Genomic DNA, 15,373 nt, shown 5'->3' with positions numbered 1-15,373 from the left:
TGATGAATCTACGAAAGTCATATTTGTAATAGTAAAAAAATGCGTATAAATGGTTAGAATTCGATCTTGATTGCGAGCTTATTGAAAATGACTGGTGAAGGTTCAAAATTAGGTTTTGAGAATGAGCTTATTCATAATGATCTTGAGGAAAATGGAAAATTGAATTCCGATAACGAACTTATTCGTAATAATCGCGAATTGTTGTAAAACATTTCGTGTCAATAAATTAAAGAACCGAATGATGGAGGTCGTCTCCAATGTAATATCATACACTACCTTGATTTTCTTTCCTTTACCTAGCAACTGTGTAACAGTTACAGCTGAAACAGTTTAGCTGTCGGTACCAATTGCCAGTTACTCAAAAAAAGTAATGATTTATGTTACATTTAAGTGCTTAAAATTTCCATGTGTGCATTTTGAGTTTCGCGCTACGCGCCACTGCGTTTTATTGTTATGGCTGCCTCTGTTTTCTTCGTCGATTCACGCCCTGGTGAGGAAGGGTTGTTCAAATCACTGTTATAAGGGGCTCCTCGTGCTGCAAAAATGACTAATTTTTTTTACTATTTGCAGTGCGTCTTAACAGCTAAAAGTTTGACAGTTCTATCAGTCTATTCTTCCTGTCTGAAAAAATTCGGAGTATTTTCGACATGTGAAGAGGGACCATTCCCTTTGTGAGAACCGTGGAATTCTAGTTGCCGGTGATGCCGATGTGATCAAAATCTCTGTTTCTCACGTTCACGTGCTCATTCTCACATCTGTCTTCCTACGAGGGCTGTTTGGAAAAATAAAATCCGATCGACCGTCAAATGGAAACCACAGTGAAAAAACATTGAAGCTTTGCATAGATGTGTTGGACAGTGTCTTTAGTACGCGTCACGTCGCTCTTTTCAGTTCTGAGCACACAGTGAGCACGCAAAGTTATGTAGAACAATAGTGTCTCCCACCAAGTATGAGGGACTCTGAGAGATTCTACCTGATTTCATGCAGCCAACACAACTGTCATGAGTTCCATCTTCAAGATAACTCTCTACCGCACATTCCAAGGACAATGGGGTTGCTCCTGCAGCGTTTCGATGGGAAGTGTCTTGTTGTTGTTGTTGTGGTCTTCAGTCCTGAGACTGGGTTGATGCAGCTCTCCATGCTACTCTCTCCTGTGCAAGCTTCTTCATCTCCCAGTACCTACTGCAACCTACATCCTTCTGAATCTGTTTAGTGTATTCATCTCTTGGTCTCCCTTACGATTTTTATCCTCCACGCTGCCCTCCAATACAAAATTGGTGACCCCTTGATACCTCAGAACATGTCCTACCAACTGGTACCTTCTTCTGATCAAGTTGTGCCACAAACTTCTCTTCTCCTCAATCCTATTCAGTACTTCCTCATTAGTTATGTGATCTACCCATCTAATCTTCAGCATTCTTCTGTAGCACCACGTTTAGAAAGCTTCTATTCTCTTCTTGTCCAAACTATTTACCGTCCATGTTTCACTTCCATACATGGCTACACTTCATACAAATACTTTCATAAATGGCTTCCTGACACTTAAATCTATACTCGATGTTAACAAATTTCTCTTCTTCAGAAACGCTTTCCTTGCCATTTCCAGTCTACATTTTATATCCTCTCTACTTCGACCATCGTCAGTTATTTTGCTCCCCAAATAGCAAAACTCCTTTACTACTTTTAAGTATCTCATTTCCTAATCTAATTCCCTCAGCATCACTCGACTTAATTCGACTACATTCCATTATCCTCGTTTTGCTTTTGTTGATGTTTATCTTATATCCACCTTTCAAGACACTATCCATTACGTTCAACTGCTCTTCCAAGTCCTACCACATTCTTAGTATACATCTTAATATATAGTCCTCTTCAGGTCACAGAAGCAGCCTAGACATGTTCTAATATAAGTAATATTAAATAATATTGATTAATTCAGACTTAGCCCACTTATCTAGTCACCTGACTCTGATGTGGAAGACAAGAGTTCAATTTTCGGTACTGCCAAGAAGTTTTCCTTCGTTAGGCTACTGAAACGGGATCCACGCAGCTTCGTAAAGCCAGTTGAGGAGCTACTTGAATGAGAAGTGACGGAACCAAAGTCTGAAAAGTCAACAACGGAAGGGAGAGAGGTATTCTTGCTGAATGCCCCTTCAAACCGCATCGGCATGATGCCTCATGGCAGAGAATGACGCGGCGTCCAGTCGACATCGTGTGGTTTTCAGCGTCTTATGGCGGAGTTTCACTTAATTCATAATTCATGGCTGCAAATTACTGAAACACATTATTTACAGGAGAAGGGAAAAACTAGTAGAGGCCAACCTTGGGAAGCGTCAGTTTGTGTTCTGCTGAAATATAGAAATACCCAAGGCGAAACTAATCTTACAACATAGCTTAGAAGATAGCTTAAAGAAAGGCAAACCTGAGTTAGTAACATTCGTAGAATTAGCTTTTACCAATGGTAAATGGATTACATTCTTTCAAGTTCTGAAGACAGCAGGGATAAAACGCTGGCAGTGAAACGCTATCTACCGCTAGTACAGTTACCAGACTGAAGTCGTAAGAGTCGAGGGCGATGACGGGGAAGAAATAGTTCAAAAGGGAATGAGACAAGTTTGAATTCTCTCCTCGATTTCATTCAGTCTATGCATAGAGAAAGCAATAACGGAAACCAGGACAAAATTTAGAAAGGGAGCTGAAGTTCAGAGAGGTGAGATAAAACCCTGAGCTTTTCCGAAGACGCTGTAATTCTCTTAGAGACGGTAACGGCCTGGTTAGAGCAGTTACTCGCAGTGGATAGGGACATGAGTAGAAATGATAAGCTAAACATTAAAACATGTAAGACAAGGGTAGTGGAACGCAGTTGAATAAACACAGGCGACGCTGAAAGAGTTAGATTGACAAATGAGACACTAAAAGTTATAAAGGAATTCTGAAACTTAGTTACATAGTAACTGATGATGACCAGACTAGAGAGGACATAAAATGCAGACCTGCAGTAGCAAGAAAATCCTTTCCGAAAAAGAGCAATTTGTTAATATAGAATATAAATTTATGTGTTAGTTACCCTTTTCTGAAAACATTTAACTGGAGTGTAGACTTGTACAGAAACCTGTACGATAAGCAATTCAAACAAGACAAGAACACACGCTTTTGAAACGATGTGCTACAGAAGAGTGACGTGATTAAACGGGGAGGCACAAACACTACCGAGGACGTATTTAAAATGAATTGGGGAAAAGAAAAATTTATCGAACAACCTGACAAAAATGAAGTATCTGTCGATAGGACACTCTTTCAGACATCACGTAAAAGTCAGTTTCGTAACAGAACGAAGTAGGGCAGCTAAAAACTCGTAACGGAGACCAAGATTTGAATAAAGTAAAAAGATTGGCTTGTAATAGTTACGCAGATTAAACTAACGAGGAGAGCTCCATTAAACCACACTTTTGACTGGAAAGTGCTACAGCAGCAGCTGCGATAAGCAATCAAAGATGATATTACGTGTACAACAAATAAAAACTGACAATAGGAATCCGTAGGTTTAAATGTGTGATTTGCAGCTGAAAAGTTTGGTGAATGGCCTCAGGAAAAAAGCGAAAAAAGAGTTAGAAATTAAATACGTTTGCTGGCCTACAAAGCAATAACCATTAGCTACAACACACTATACACTGACATCTGTTGTAAAGCTGTTGGGAAACGTTAGTAAATGCTTTCTGTGGAATCGTTCGAAGCACCGTGGCCATGCGTTGTTGGATACCCGCAGCGTCTGCACGCTCAGCTTTCTCGTTCAACAGAAGGTGACTCGAGATTTGGTGCGGGTTAATTTGATGTGTTTCTCCACCACTTGCTAGTCAACGTGCTTCAAAAATTGGAATCTTCTTTCGTCTTAAATCAATATTTAGATTTTAGTGAACAAAATGGTAGTTATATGAATTGATCCCCCCCCCCCCCCCCCCATGAACATGAGAAGTGACGCAACCAAAGTCTTGCCGTTGGTGGGGAGGCTTGCGTGCCTCAGCGATACAGATAGCCGTACCGTAGGTGCAACCACAACGGAGGGGTATCTGTTGAGAGGCCAGACAAACGTGTGGTTCCTGAAGAGGGGCAGCAGCCTTTTCAGTAGTTGCAAGGGCAACAGTCTGGATGATTGACTGATCTGGCCTTGTAACAATAACCAAAACGGCCTTGCTGTGCTGGTACTGCGAACGGCTGAAAGCAAGGGGAAACTACGGCCGTAATTTTTCCCGAGGGCATGCAGCTTTACTGTGTGATTAAATGATGATGGCGTCCTCTTGGGTAAAATATTCCGGAGGTAAAATAGTCCCCCATTCGGATCTCCGGGCGGGGACTACTCAAGAGGATGTCGTTATCAGGAGAAAGAAACCTGGCGTTCTACGGATCGGAGCGTGGAATGTCAGATCCCTTAATCGGGCAGGTAGATTAGAAAATTTAAAAAGGGAAATGGATAGGTTAAAGTTAGATATAGCGGGAATAAGTGAAGTTCGGTGGCAGGAAGAACAAGACTTCTGGTCCGGCGACTACAGGGTTATAAACACAAAGTCAAATAGGAGTAATGCAGGAGTAGGTTTAATAATGAATAGGAAAATAGGAATGCGGGTAAGCTACTACAAACAGCATAGTGAACGCATTATTGTGGCCAAGATAGATACGAAGCCCACACCTACTACAGTAGTACAAGTTTATATGCCAACTAGCTCTGCAGATGACGAAGAAATTGAAGAAATGTATGATGAAATAAAAGAAATTATTCAAATACTGAAGGGAGACGAAAATTTAATAGTCATGGGTGACTGGAATTCGAGTGTAGGAAAAGGGAGAGAAGGAAACGTAGTAGGTGAATATGGATTGGGGCTAAGAAATGAAAGAGGAAGCCGCCTGGTAGAATTCTGCACAGAGCACAACTTAATCATAGCTAACACTCGGTTCAAGAATCATAAAAGAAGGCTGTATACATGGAAGAAGCCTGGAGATACTGACAGGTTTCAGATATATTATATAATGGTAAGACAGAGATTTAGGAACCAGGTTTTAAATTGTAAGACATTTCCAGGGGCAGATGTGGACTCTGACCACAATCTATTGGTTATGACCTGTAGATTAAAACTGAAGAAACTGCAAAAAGGTGGGAATTTAAGGAGATGGGACCTGGATAAACTGAAAGAACCAGAGGTTGTACAGAGTTTCAGGGAGAGCATAAGGGAACATTTGATAGGAATGGGGGAAAGAAATACAGTAGAAGGAGAATGGGTAGCTTTGAGGGATGAAGTAGTGAAGGCAGCAGAGGATCAAGTAGGTAAAAAGACGAGGACTAGTAGAAATCCTTGGGTAACAGAAGAAATATTGAATTTAATTGATGAAAGGAGAAAATATAAAAATGCAGTAAATGAAGCAGGTAAAAAGGAATACAAACGTCTCAAAAATGAAATCGACAGGAAGTGCAAAAAGGCTAAGCAGGGATGGCTAGAGGACAAATGTAAGGATGTAGAGGCTTGTCTCACTAGGGGTAAGATAGATACTGCCTACAGGAAAATTAAAGAGACCTTTGGAGATAAGAGAACCACTTGTATGAATATCAAGAGCTCAGATGGAAACCCAGTTCTAAGCAAAGAAGGGAAAGCAGAAAGGTGGAAGGAGTATATAGAGGGTCTATACAAGGGCGATGTACTTGAGCACAATATTATGGAAATGGAAGAGGATGTAGATGAGGATGAAATGGGAGATACGATACTGCGTGAAGAGTTTGACAGAGCACTGAAAGACCTGAGCCGAAACAAGGCCCCCGGAGTAGACAACATTCCATTGGAACTACTGACGGCCTTGGGAGAGCCAGTCCTGACAAAACTCTACCATCTGGTGAGCAAGATGTATGAAACAGGTGAAATACCCTCAGACTTCAAGAAGAATATAATAATCCCAATCCCAAAGAAATCAGGTGTTGACAGATGTGAAAATTACCGAACTATCAGTTTAATAAGCCACAGCTGCAAAATACTAACACGTATTCTTTACAGACGAATGGAAAAACTAATAGAAGCCGACCTCGGGGAAGATCAGTTTGGATTCCGTAGAAATACTGGAACACGTGAGGCAATACTGACCTTACGACTTATCTTAGAAGAAAGATTAAGGAAAGGCAAACCTACGTTTCTAGCATTTGTAGACTTATAGAAAGCTTTTGACAATGTTGACTGGAATACTCTCTTTGAAATTCTGAAGGTGGCAGGGGTAAAATACAGGGAGCGAAAGGCTATTTACAATTTGTACAGAAACCAGATGGCAGTTATAAGAGTCGAGGGACATGATAGGGAAGCAGTTGTTCGGAAGGGAGTAAGACAGGGTTGTAGCCTCTCCCCGATGTTATTCAATCTGTATATTGAGCAAGCAGTAAAGGAAACAAAAGAAAAATTCGGAGTAGGTATTAAAATCCATGGAGAAGAAATAAAAACTTTGAGATTCGCCGATGATATTGTAATTCTGTCAGAGACAGCAAAGGACTTGGAAGAGCAGTTGAATGGAATGGATAGTGTCTTGAAAGGAGGATATAAGATGAACATCAACAAAAGCAAAACGAGGATAATGGAATGTAGTCGAATTAAGTCGGGTGATGCTGAGGGAATTAGATTAGGAAATGAGACACTTAAAGTAGTAAAGGAGTTTTGCTATTTGGGGAGCAAAATAACTGATGATGGTCGAAGTAGAGAGGATATAAAATGTAGACTGGCAATGGCAAGGAAAGCGTTTCTGAAGAAGAGAAATTTGTTAACATCGAGTATAGATTTAAGTGTCAGGAAGTCATTTCTGAAAATGTTTGTATGGAGTGTAGCCATGTATGGAAGTGAAACATGGACGGTAAACATTTTGGACAAGAAGAGAATAGAAGCTTTCGAAATGTGGTGCTACAGAAGAATGCTGAAGATTAGATGGGTAGATCACATAACTAATGAGGAAGTATTGAATAGGATTGGGGAGAAGAGAAGTTTGTGGCACAACTTGACCAGAAGAAGGGATCGGCTGGTAGGACATGTTCTGAGGCATCAAGGGATCACCAATTTAGTATTGGAGTGCAGTGTGGAGGGTAAAAATCGTAGGGGGAGACCAAGAGATGAATACACTAAGCATATTCAGAAGGATGTAGGTTGCAGTAGGTACTGGGAGATGAAGAAGCTTGCACAGGATAGAGTAGCATGGAGAGCTGCATCAAACCAGTCTCAGGACTGAAGACCACAACAACAACAACATGAATTGATTCGGACATCGGGAACATCTTAAAAAACAAATTTAAATATTGGTCGGTATGTGACGTACCTTGGAGACGGAGACTCCAAAGGGCTTGAAAATGTGCTGGAAAACATGCATTATGGAAGAAGTGTAAAAATTGAAAAGTTAGAGTGTGTTGGTCATGTCCAAAAGAGGATAGGCACACGTTTCCGACAGCTAATAAAAGATATGAAGGGGAAAAAGCTCAGTGATGGCAAACCAGTTGGTGGTCGGGGTCGTCTTACTAAGGAAGAGGTGGACAAACTGCAGCTCTGTTATGGTTTAGCCATAAGAAGAAATCGAGACAGTAGTGAGGCCATGAGCAGTATGGGCTACCTTTTTTCGTAAAGCTTCTCCGGATGACCGTCCACAGCACGCTCTCTGCGACTGTGGTGTAGATGCATGATGTGGATACAAAAAAGCAACGGCAAATGGTGAGACTTATCCACACCATCACTCCCTGCCATTTGAGGTATTGGAAGCAATTAAACCCAAATACAGGGACCTAAGTGACATCAAACTATTGTCACGGTGCTTACGTGGAAAGACACAAACTGTTAATGAATCTTTCAATCATGAAATATGGGAACGCCTGCCTAAAACAGTGTTTGTTCGTTTTAGTGCCATGAGATTAGGTGTATCAGATGCAGTTATTTGCTTTAATGATTGGGCAGTTAGCAGATGTGATGTTTTAGAATTGTTGAGACGAACTCCTGGTTTCAATATGAGACAAGCACAGATGGCAATTGATTCCTTGAGAGTGGCCGAAGGCGACAAATGGGTTCTTGAGGCAACTAAGGAGGCCAGAATAGCAAAGAGGAGCAAAAGAAGGAAGAGAGAAGATGAGGGACACACAAACCAAGAATATTATGCAACTGGAGGATTTTGAGAACAACAGAGGTGAGTAAGAGATGAAATGTACCTTTGAACTGAATTTTCCAAGAATCAGATTTTCTAACACGTTTATTTTATGCAATAAAACTATTTGAGCTAGAGGTCTGAAATTTTTTGTGATATTTCAGGGTACCATTTGGAGAAAAGTAGACTACAGACACCAACTTACTATCAACAGGAGGAAAAATACACCCTTATTAATTATAAAAAAATTACATTCATTTTTATTGTCTAATTTACGTATTTTTAGAATAAAAACTATTGATTGAAATCATTTGATTGTAGTCTACTTTTTACATAACAATGTCATAAATGTGTCCATAAAGCATCTAAGGAATGTAGTTAATAACTCTATAGACTTCAAACTGAGACTGGCAGGAAAACTTTTAAATTACTGACTGACATAAATGTTTATATAATAAAGCTTATATCAAAGCTATTCTGATTATTCTTATCGCAAAATCTTCATCCTTAAAACACTTTCGTTGTCCTAAAGTTTCTTTGTGTTCAGAGTTCATATTATGTAGTGACACTCTCATAAACTTTATGAAAATTCTTACTTTATTTCCAGCCTTTCACTGGCAAGTTACCTTAAATTAGCTCTGAAAAGCTCACACTTGGCAGTAAATCTCTTCATCCGCTTCGTACCGCGAGGATGTGCCGTTTAGTATAGCCAGTATGTCTTGTGATAATGAAAGGGGCACATTAAAACCCCTTTGCTCTGCACTATGGTGAGAATGTTGCCGGTTCGCACGTTTGCGCTGCATTTACGCAATTGGATGTTACGTGGATCTTGACACTATGGAGCATTACACTTTTTTATGCGAGATTTTGTCGTCATATATAACGTGTACTACGTTATATGCATGTTCGAGTTCACAACTTCATTAGAACTGGTGGGAATCAGTATAAAATTTTTTATCAGTCATCTGAGCATGAAAGTTGTTTACCTCGTTGCTCTTCTACTCATCAAATAATATCCCTAGGAATCAGATAAAATTTTGTATCAGTCATCCGAGTATGTAAGTTGATTATCTCGTTGCTCTTCCACTCTTCAATTGATGTCTCTGGTTGGAATGTTAATACATGATGATTTTGTTTGGCTGTTGTTTGTAGATGGGTATATAGAGACACTTGGTCTGCTGAATGTGTTTTGCATTTGAAACATGAAACTTTTTATTCAATTACTGAACAATACATTACGAATAAATACAAGTTGGGATTCCTAGGAACTTATGTTTCATCTCCTTGGTCTTTATTCTAGTCATCATTCCACATGGTCGATATCTCCACATGTATTCACTTAACTACTACGTTGTCTGATGTACTATATTCGCTTTAGCGATATTTAAGATGGAGACGTTTTGAGCAGCCTTTAACAACGACGAGCATTTTATTTTAAATGAAATTTTCAGCTATGTAGGTTAGTTCGGGTTGCTGTTGAAATTGGAGAGACGTGCTTGCGGAGTCGAACACTTCGAGATAAAATTCTACTATCGTGCTAGCTAAAATCATTTCAGTTTACCAGGATACAGGGTGCGTAGGATACAGACTGAAAAAAACATTTGCGTCTCATGAATTATATCTATAAGATATGCTTCATACAGACGTATAATGAAGAGTTGTATAAGGTCATTACAGTAGTATTACTCTGTAGCGGAATCCGAAAGTTCTTGCCACTGCGAACTTGTTTCCATTTTCCCCTTTCTTATTCCATCTCTCCTCCTCTCCTCCACCCCTCTCTCTCTCTCTATCTCTCTCTGTGCTTTACTGCCTGTTCGTACTCTCTGTCCATCAGCCTCCTCCCCCCTCCCCCTAACTATGTCCACTTCCTCAGCCCATCTCTGCCCACTCATCCCTCTCTCTAACCTTGGGCCTTGTATACTATTATTGCAAGCGAAACCTTGGTTACGAAATGAAGTTGCTTACAATAAATGGTTTAAGACACTACTCGCCATTAAAATTGCTACACCACGAAGATGTGCTACAGACGCGAAATTTAACCGACAGGAAGAAGGTGTTGTGATATGCAAATGATTAGCTTTTAAGAGCATTCACACGAGGTTGGCGCCGGTGGCGACACCTACAACATGCTGACATGAGGAAAGTTTCCAACCGATTCCTCATACACAAACAGCAGTTGACCGGCGTTGCCTGATGAAACGTTGTTGTCATGCCTCGTGTAAGGAGGAGAAATGCGTACCATCATGTTTCCGACGTTGAATCGGTGGGTTCAGGAGGGTAATACGGAACGCCGTGCCGGATCCCAACGGACTCGTATCAGTAACAGTTGAGATGACAGGCATCCGCACGGCTGTAACGGATCGTGCAGCCACGTCTCGATGCCTGAGTCAACAGATGGGGACGTTTGCAAGACAACAACCATCTGCACGAACAGCTCGACGACGTTTGCAGCAGCATGGACCATCAGCTCGGAGACCATGGCTGCGGTTACCCTTGACGCTGCATCACAGAAACGAGCGCCTGCGATGGTGTACTCAACGACGAACCTGGGTGCACGAATGACAAAACGTCATTTTTTCGGATAAATCCAGGTTCTGTTTACAGCATCATGATGGTCACATCCGTGTTTGGCGACATAACGGTGAATGCACATTGGAAGCGTGTATTCGTCATCGCCATTCTGGCGTATCACCCGACGTGATGGTATGGGGTGCCATTGGTTACACGTCTCGGCCACCTCTTGTTTGCATTGATGACGCTTTGAACAGTGGACGTTACATTTCAGATGTGTTACGACCCGTGGATCTACAATTCATTCCATCCCTGCGAAACCCTACATTTTTTAGCAGGATAATACACGACCGCATGTTGCAGGTCTTGTAAGGGCCTTTCTGGGTACAGAAAATGTTCGACTGGTGCCCTGGCCAGCACATTCTCCAAATCTCTCACCAATTGAAAACGTCTGGTCAATGGTGGCTGAGCAACTGGCTCGTCACAATATCCCAGTCACTACTCTTGATGAACTGTGGTATCGTGTTGAAGCTGCATGGGCAGCTGTACCTGTACACGCCATCCAAGCTCTGTTTGACTCAATGCCCAGGCATATGAAGGCCGTTATTACGGCCAGAGGTGGTTGTTCTGGGTACTGATTTCTCAGGATCTATGCACCCAAATTGCGTGAAAATGTTATCACATGTCAGTTCTAGTATAATATATATGTCCAGTGAATACCCGTTTATCATCTACATTTCTTCTTGGTGTAGCAATTTTAATGGCCAGTTGTGTAGTTTGGGATCGCTGGTATACCGCTGAATCTGTGTGGATAGTAGCTGCAATGACATTATTTCGCGTAGTTTTAATCTACGAATTACGGAGTGGTATTTTAAGCATAAGCCGATAAGCCACAAAAACTACAATTTACTGTTCACCGTAAAACCGACGGCGAGGAAGAAAACGCAGTAATTGAAACTGACTTCGAAAAAGAAAACGAATCCACACCTTCTCACAGCCCAGCACAGCATTTTCATTCTTGTAATCCGTTTTAACAGGAAAGCTATAGATTACCATTTAAAAAACAACACGTAGCGAATGTCTGCCTGAACGTTTATTAATGTATAAGTTTGATAGTGTACCATGTAAAAATGTGAAGTAAATCAGTCGAATTTTTAGTAACAACTTTTCCCGTTTACTTATCACATATATATTATAAAAATATACATCGTCTGACCGTCTGACTTCCCACTGGAGCATCGCTTAAAACTTTGAAATAAATCGGTCATAAATTTTCCAGATTTTTAGAAACAATATTTCCCATTTATATACTACATATATTTTTATATATTACTTATGTTTACAAAAAAAATCATAAAGCATATGGCCATCCCAATGTCCCTTAAAGCATTGTCCGAAAGTTTTAAGTAAATCTGTCGAGTACTTTGTGAGATTTTTGATAACAACATCAGACAAAAATTTGTCTTTACTTTGTAGTATTAATAAAGGGGCAATGTTTCACAGAACTGAAATGTGATTTCTTATGAGGTGTCTAGTTAAAGTAAAAAATAATGGGAGGGCTTTCAAATTCTAAGTTAGTTGCAGGTCTTGTGAGGGTAAGACTTTGCCGTGCCCAGCAGATATGATTTAAGGTGCGTCATTATCTTACAATTTAGCGAAGACTATGATGGGAATAGATTGTATCCGTGTTCGAAATAGTGCGTTAACGATCCGATTAAACAGTCAATAAACTTAATGAAATATCGAAGGCAGTCACGGAAACGGATATGCTGTATTTTTTCTCAAGTAAGATGCTACGCTTAGTGGGTACGTATTACGCTCACAAGAAAAAGGATAAACGTTTAACGGCCCGTCGATGACGAGGTCATTACAGACTTACCGCGATATCGAATTGTGGAAGCAAATCGACCTTGCTCTTTCCAAAAGAACCATCCCGGCATTTGCCTGAACCGATTTAGGGAAACTAGTGAGAACCTAAATCAGGATGGCCGGACTCGGATTTGAACCGTCGTCCTCCCGAATGCGAGTCCAGTGTGCTAGCCACTGCGCCACCTCGCTCGGTGGCGCCCTGGCGCTCCCATCGACTGCTATACGGTAGACCTGTGACCGCTGTTACCGTTGACTGGAAGGACTGTAGAGACGTTTCCTCAGGTGGTCATTGAACTGAAAGTCGACCAATTAGGCAAAATTCTGATCTCACCTAAGGCCCAGGCGGGCTTTCTGCACATAACTTTAACATTTTCTGTAACTTCCTTATTGTGTCAAATGATTCAGTATTCATCATTATTTATTATATTTCATGTGTGTTAGCTCCAGTGGCGAGACGTAAGGTGTTCGCAACTGCAATCACTTTAAATGTATGTTAAATGTAACAATATTGTTTTGTAACTGTTATTACTGTCACTGTTATTATTGTCTTGCTACTCTTTACTGTTGTCCGAGTAACAGTATTGTTGTAATTATATTATTCTCATTCCTATTTTTATTATGTAATTGTTTACGATTACCCGTTATTGCGTCGTATCACGCACTGGTATTACAATGAATAACGTCGTATGCCATCTATTGAAGTACAAGGCAGAACCTCGTAAAGATTAGGTCTTTTGAGCGCTTCCGGATACCCAGAAGGTAGCTGTTGTTCTATCTGCATAAATAAGGGTCATTTTAAAAGTTTCGGCACTTACAGTTTTATTTATATTTGACGTCAACTGTGCCATTCTTCCTGTCGAAAACTTCAAATATGGAGTCGTAGAATGACACTTGTTGTTTAAATCACTTCAGCAATCGTTTTTCAAGGGACAACAAACCAAGGTGCGTTAGTCTGGTTGGCGACTGTGTATTTCGAAGATAAGTTTTGATTCTCTTCAACGCCGAAAACGTTCTTCCTGCCGATGAACTTTTGCAGGAATGGGAAAAACTGATTTCTTTAGTCTTGATGCTTCATATTCTACTTCACTGAGATCAAACAAAGTGCGATATTGACTTTGTCTAAATACTGGCAGGTACCGTAATTTGTCTGAAGAATGTATCACAGTCAGTTCCGCCCTTAGTCGATGGACATCAAAATGTCCACCGTATGATACCTTCAAGTAATTAAATGCAGCTCCAGGGAAATTATCTGTGAATTGGCTATACTTTTCATAATTCATGTGATTGAAACACCAAATTATCGAAGTCAGCATACTGTCAGTTAACTGACTCGAGGCAGTATCAACAATTTCACAAAACAAAGGACGATATGACGTTTCTCCGTCAGTCACGCCATCCCATTGCTCCTTCCTTGGAGGCTCACTACCGCTTTCTTCTGGATGTTTTTTAGACTACTTCTTCAAAATTACCGCGACGTTCTTGTAACTCGGTCTCGGGCTGGACAACTTTCTTCAAACAATAGTGGACATCAACTTCACACCTACGCAGAAACTAATTTGAAACCATTTAAACACATATCCATTCACTAAAACTGTTATAACTAAATTAAAATGTGAACTAAAACACTGCGAAACAATAAAACCTCTACCCTGACTTACATCTAAATATTTTCAGTACTGTTGCGCGCGAAAGAATAAAACTCGTGTCTTCAGAAAAGCTAGAGATTCGCAGGCGCTCCATAATTATCAGCTACCTTTAATAGCTCCGCAGCCCTCCTTCTCTTTCTCTAGCGGAACTTAGAGAGAGGATGGACCTTCGAAAGGGGTGTGCGGACACCGTTAATCGCTGTTGGTGAGAAGTTACAAGTGACTAGCCACTTTGCCCTTCCAAACCGGCGCGTATGAAATTGATAGCCGTTAATGTCTTAAATGCCCCCGGGACAACAGTGCGTTTTACAAGTATGAAGTAGGCCGGTAACTGAAACTCTAAAAAAAATTGTGACACGAACGTTTAAGGGGAGACACATGCAATTTTGCAATACATTGAGAAAAAAAAACCTTATAAAGTCCAAAGTTTTCAAGGCACTGTAACTGAATTTGGCACATTTGTTAAGGAATATTATATGTATACATACGTAAGTTTTCATGCTTACTGAAGTTATACGTTTTCAATTATAAACAACACAAACTTTTTCAACAAGTTGAGCACAAATGTTTCTATTTCAAAAGTACGTCAGAAGTAAATTAATGTATTCTTGTACCAAGCTGGATATACCATGGTTACAGTATGCGTGGAACAGAGTGTTGGTATCGTCTTTTGCTAGATTTCTACAGATCACCAAATTTCTGTGAAATAATACCAGATCTTAGGGATTTTTTCTTACATAAACGCTCTACTATTATAGTAAAATTCCTTTCGCAGAATGTTTCACTATAGTACTAACTAATTGTATGCCAAATTTAGGTAATATAATGTCAGTGGTTCGTGAGCGAAAGGTTCAAAACGTTGCCAAATAGTAAGTTACGGGAAACTTGAATAAAGGTTTGACATTGTTTGTATTAGGCCTTACCTTATCTGAGTGAACTAGTGCAAACTATATGCTTTCTCCTCTTCATCCTCAAGCACTCTTTTGTTTGCCTGTCCTCTTAATTAATTAGATTTACGAACTGAGTAACAATAACGTCGGCTGCATCAATTCTCCTGTTGCCGGTCTCCCTCAATACTGACGGTATGAAAGCACCTGGATCGAATTCTAACCTCTGAAGAGTCGACAGTCAAGATTAGCGGAGTCAAAAACTAAACGAGCATCATACGCAACAACTTCATCAGCATTTGTGATGATGTCTTAGGGGCA

Source organism: Schistocerca cancellata, chromosome 2, assembly GCF_023864275.1.
Source record: "Schistocerca cancellata isolate TAMUIC-IGC-003103 chromosome 2, iqSchCanc2.1, whole genome shotgun sequence".
Taxonomy (NCBI): Eukaryota; Metazoa; Arthropoda; class Insecta; order Orthoptera; family Acrididae; genus Schistocerca; species Schistocerca cancellata.
The sequence above is the reverse complement of the archived record's forward strand: the minus strand, read 5'-3'. Positions refer to the sequence as shown.